Source organism: Myiozetetes cayanensis, unplaced genomic scaffold, assembly GCF_022539395.1.
Source record: "Myiozetetes cayanensis isolate MyiCay16 unplaced genomic scaffold, myiCay2020 scf6-25, whole genome shotgun sequence".
Taxonomy (NCBI): domain Eukaryota; kingdom Metazoa; phylum Chordata; class Aves; order Passeriformes; family Tyrannidae; genus Myiozetetes; species Myiozetetes cayanensis.
This window is the reverse complement of record NW_026087853.1, coordinates 25,942,908-25,948,907: the sequence shown is the minus strand read 5'-3', so window position 1 is coordinate 25,948,907 and position 6,000 is coordinate 25,942,908.

Below are 6,000 nucleotides of genomic sequence, written 5' to 3'. Positions count from 1 at the left end.
GATGGGTTTCCAAATAATTCTAAATTATCCTTTCTGTTGCAAAAGGTATGCACACGGTGAAGTCTTGCTTTTGCCTGATTCAAGAGGAATCACCAAGCACGCCTTCACACCTACACAAAACCAGCCACCAGACAAACCCAGGTATCCTCAGCCATCATTCTCTCATGCCACAAACTGTCCACAGCTCTTTCCTCCTGCAGGAAGAACAAAGAGTGACGCTCACTATCACCTCCAGAGAAAGAAAATGTAAGCAATTTACTTTCAGCTCTGCACTTTGCCCATCCTTTCCATACCCTAGATGAAGTTACTGGAGAAGTTGTGTTTTTAGCAGTGCATAATTTGGAGCTGAGGTAAATTAGCGTTGTGGTAAATAATTCCTGTTATAAGAAAATGTATTTAAGTAACTACTGAAGGAGGGAAAAAACAACAATGAAGGACTAATAGGGAGAAAAATACTCACAGCTCCATCTGTTGCTGGAGATGGGTAGTAATTCAACTACAAAAAAAAAGGCAAAAGCCAAGTGTACCACAAGCTGATAAGAGTTCTAGCTGAGATGTCAAAGGAGTGGAATTCTGGAGTATAAATCTGGAGTACAAATTCCAGAGCATAAATCAAACTCCAAGTATAAAAACTAGTGATTTAACAACATAAAGTGTTAGAATTTTTTAAAAATCAACAAAATAGAAACATATATATATGTATAAAGTATTTTGAAACTCATATAAGTGTTTATGATAAATGCTGAAGTGAAATCTGAACTGAAACTTGATCCCTATATGTGACAGATGACAGTGCCCTCGATTTTAAAAAAGAGACTATTTCAAGCTTCCCTGGATCAACTATTATTCTTCTACAGGACTGTATTGCACTGAACTGAACATGTATACATGGACACGTACATAAACAAGCATTTCCCCTGCCACACACTGTGACAAGGCTGCAGCCACCCAGCAGAGAGTATCAGAAAATTTGGCGTTACACAGTCTTTGCTTAGGTGTTGCTTCTACCAATTGTTTACTTCCTTCTAGTTTGAATATTTTTATTTATTCGATGTGTTTTTCCTAAGTGGATATGTTTCTGTTTTGTTTATTCAGAAACACAATTATTTCTGAAATCTCTGAGGGTTATCAGAATCTCAATATTAAATAAAGATATAATGGTACATAAGTAGATTCTGGATATCATAGATCTGTTTGCTTAGTTGTTAATAGAATTCTTCTGAAAAATATTCTAAACAAAAGCTTATAATAAGAGGTATAGATATGTCTGCTCTTTCTAGAACTTAAAAAGTGGCTCTTTTCAACTATCTGTATAGATGATTAAATTACTCAGCAAAACCAGGGGTTTTCTCTTTCAATTAATGAACTATAGCAAAGTTTGACTTTCATTAGTTTATGATATTCAAAATCCCAATGAAATATAGAAGAGTTACAAGTGGGTTTGCATGATTCTGATTTTGGGCAATCCATCAGTGACATATTTCTGCTTGTCAAAATGGCCAGGTACTGGCTAGTTTTGGCAACATATACTTTTCTGGACTAGCAATAAAAGCATGTTACAGAGGCTCTTGGCATGCCACGCACCTTTACAAATATTTCTCATTTATCTCTTTTTCCTGTATGCATCACAGCAATCAAGAGAAAAGGTACCACTTCAAATTCTAACCCACAGACATTGTTTGTCTCACCTTACTCCTTATCAGGGGTTAAAGTGGATAAACTTTAAAGTGGATAAACACTATATCTTCACTTTATAAAGTTAATCAGAAAATGTCTTTTCTGTTTATGAAGACTTGCAAATATTATGAGCAAATAAAAGTGTGCATGAAGGAAAGACAAAGAATTCCTGTTTTTAAGAATGGCTGCGGGGTGTGTGTGGTGCCCTGGATTACCCTCAAAATGTGCAGATGACCATTACCGAAGGAAGTGGAAGGAACAGCATGTTCACCAACTGCAGAGCCAGGAATAACAGAAGCCACACGTTCAACAACAGCCATATGACTACAGGCAGGCTCTGGTCGGGCACTTCCCATTCAGCATTAACATAATGTTTATATGAAGCAGAAAAATGCACCTCGCTTACACAAAGCAACATGTTTCTCTAAGAAATGTGTGCCCCTGAAACAGGAAGCAATATCTCCAGCCTCCTGACTCAACAGATGGATGAACCCTCAGACTACGGGTGCTGGCTACAGAAACAGGATTTGAAATTCTGTTTACAGAAAGCGTGCATTGGGTATCATCCCAAAGATCAGCATCCCCAGTTCTCAGAGTACAAAACAGATGTTCTGACTGGCAGTCACTGCACACAGTGTCATTGCTGCCCCGAGTGAAACAGAAGAGTGAATGGGCAGCAGATGGAAGTGGGGCCCCATCCTTGTCCATATTGATTATTTAAGAGTCCTCAATGTTTTCACACAGAAAAAAGTTTTCAAAATGTTAATAAAAAATGTACCTCTGGGACAACAAAGGTCTTCTTGATATCCCAGGCTAAGCAACCAAGGATGAATCCAGAGTCATTATTCTGAAATAATCATCAGAGTTTTATATGTGCTTTTAAAATTTATATGTGAAGTAAATGTAATCTGTTTGCCCTTAACTATGTTATTTTATCCCCAGGCTTCATTTTTATCCTCATGTCCGTTAAATATACAATTTTTTTAATTAATATAGTAATAAAATCCACAGTAACAAACATACTTAAAATTGTATCTTGAAAATCTCTCTAGATGTCATCATAAGCACCAGCCTCTCTCGGCTTACACCGGAGAGCACACAATAAGACAAGGCAGTGGCAAGATCAGTATTGATCATGGGTGAAAGCTGGGTGGTCTTCCACCCCTTTATGGGGAAAGGACTGAGAGGAGAGGAGACAGACTTACAATCCCTCTTCACAGAGCTCTGCAGTTACTGTATAAAATAAATGGCTAATCTAAAAGGTCTAAATTGCAGGTAGACAAGTGTCTGCTGCCCATCAGGGACTGTTTGCAAGCACTCATGCTTGAACTCTTAAAAGTGGAGACTTGCATGCAGCTACCTGTCTTCCTCAGTGCTTGGGCTATTAGGCTAACGTGTTGGAGGGTGGTTCAGTACTGCCTCTGGCTGTGGTGAAGAGCCCACTCCAGAAGAGCCTTCCTGGAGAGAACTCCAGGCTGTGCAATACCAGGTTACAGAGGCAGCAGGCCTCTGTAGCCCCTGCCAAGGTGCCCCCATGAGCACTGGCCAGCTGCTGTGACCTGATGCATGTCTGTTTGTGTGAGCACTCTCTGCCTCCAAAGGAAGGAGCCAATGTAGATCCCAGGATGGAGTAAAACCTGTGCTGAGCTCTGGCTGGGAGCCTGGTGGGTCATGAAGGCCAGAGCCTGGCAGGTGATCAGGGTCAAAGGGCTGCCAAGGAGCATTTCAGCGGTGGGACAGGAACAGTGGCAGAACTCCAATGTTGCAGCCCACTCTCTGGTGCTGCTTAATGCTGTATATATGTATGCATACATGTACATGTACATGTACATAAACAAGCATTTCCCCTGCCACACATTGTGACAAGGCTGCAGCCACCCAGCACAGAGAGTATCAGAAAATTTGGCATTACACAGTCTTTGCTTTAGGTGCTGCTTCCACCAATTGTTTGCTTCCTTCTTCTAGTTTGAATATTTTTATTTATTCAATGTGTTTTTCCTAAGTGGATATTTTTCTGTTTTGTTTACTATCAAGCCAGTAATTTGGGAACAAAACAAAAATTAATGCTTCGTAAGGAGCCTAACTAAGATGATGGCATGGATTAACAAATTGAGCCCAGTGGTGTCATGACAAGGGCTGTGCCCACAGGCAATGGAACATTTGCCACATACCCCTCTAAGGTCCCTTCAAATCACCTGTCTCTCCTAAGGCATCAAACAGGCTTGCTACAGATGGCTGCCCAGGACCAGGCATGTGTGTATGCTCCACTAGCCTGGCATCAGTTTGCATGTCTCTTACCAGCATTCCTGACAGCTCCTTGATGCCTAGAAAATTCCAGCACAGCTCAGTACCTCTTAAATGTAAAATTGAAGGTGACACGCACAAGTCAATGCCAAACAGTTTGGAGGATGAATTAAGGAGCCTTTGGGAAGAAAGTGTAAATGAAAGCATTGTAGGTCTGGAATGAATGCAGGGACAAGCCAGAAACACACAAGATGAAGGGAATTAGAGGAAAGAAAAATGTCATGAGGAGGTAAAGGAGTACTGCAATGAGGATGGGTGAGTCTATTTTCCCAGCAAGTGAACTGCAAGTCACAGGGCCCTCTCCAAGTGGAATATAGGGCTGAAAGTTTAATTAGTGCTTTCTTCTGTCCTTTTTGATCTTTGCACAAAGCCTTTCTTCACACAAAGGACAGAGAGGTTACTGTGAGGCTGTGTGGCAGTGTCCCTCGGTTCAGGCATTTCCCGTATTTCCCAGGATAAATGGAATGCCTCTCCCTTTTCTGCGTGCCTGTCCCCCGGCCTCCGGAGGAAGGTATTCCCGGGCCATTTCGCTGCCGCAAACACCTCAGCCCGTGTGACAATAGTTCCTCTGCGGAGCAGTTTGCTCTTGCCACCAGAGAAGTTGAGACATTAGCCTAGGACCAGCCAACACCGCCTCGCCCCCAGCTGGGCTTGAGCTTCGGTTTTCTGCCGCGTCCGTACCCGCGGCAGGAGCGGGGCGGCGAGCGGAGCCGGCGGCGGGAGCTGCGGGGAGGGTGCAGGCATCGAGAAGGGAACGGGAACGTCACCCATTTGCCACCGTTGGCGTGCAGGGAGGCGAGAGGCCCCACGGATGGCATCCTCTCCTGCGCCCTGTCTGGCTCCCAAAATTTTTTCTTCAAAAAATAAAAGTTGAGCAAGTGTCCCTTCTCTTTTAACTACCTCAGCTCTAAGAAAACAAATCCCTAAGGAACGAAGGTTGCCACGGAAATTATTCAGGATAGCTTCTGCACCTGCGAGAGACACCTTAGCGGAGGCCAGCTCAGGGACAGAGCTTTTGGTGGCCATTGCCAACTCTTTAATTGATCGCCGAAGGCGAAAGGTGATCGACCCCTCGAGGGCACCTCTAGCTGAGGAAGAAGCCTGCTGACGAGCAGGAAAATTTCGGGATTCAGAGAAGCTGAGAGAAATGCCAGCAGAAGTTCCTGACATCTGCATCATTCGCCTTGAATAATTTTGAATTTGAGATGATGCCCCCGTAGGAGAAGACCATGTCATGAGGGAAGCATCGCCACCTTTATCCTGTGTGGGAGGCATAAAAATGTGTTTCTGGGAAGATCAAAGCTGTGAGGGAAAGGGGTGTCGTGTTCTCACAGCTTCTGTTCTTTGCTTGAATTAAACTCCGGAAAAGCAATAAATTACGAAAAAATTACGAATAACTTACCCAGTCATGCTTCCAATTTTTTTCTTACAGGCTGCATATCTCTGAAGGGATCGCAGATTTCTCAAATATATTTATTTTCAGTCATGCGAAGAGATACTCCACAAAGTGCATTTTTATGCGACCTGTTAAAACAAAAACAAAAACAAAAACAAAAACAAAACAAAAACAAAACCAAAACAAAAACCCTAAAGCGATTTGCCCTGACCAGCTACCTCCCTCCCAAAGATGACAGCTCCCAGAGCTGGTTTCAACACCCACCCTCACTTAATTTTCTGCCTCGGCAAATCATAATTCCTATGAGGTCTGAAAGCTTATTCATACTTAAAAGTTCTTTTCTGGGAACAGCCGTCCCAGTAGAAATCAAACAACGGATGCTGGCAGACGGCACAGAAAGCAATTTCAAGGCATTCGTTGAAATTCCAGCACCTCTGCCCACCATTCCCAAGTGACCTGCCCAGTGCACATCAGTGCCAGCCGATACTTCACGGCACCTATGCGTGTGTACCCTGAGCTGCGGAAACGGAGTAGGCTCTGAACTGGAGGGTTTGATTTGGTTTTCGTTTGGTTGGTTGGTTTTCGGGGGGTTGTGGTGTTTTTGGTTTTGCCTATTTTTTCCT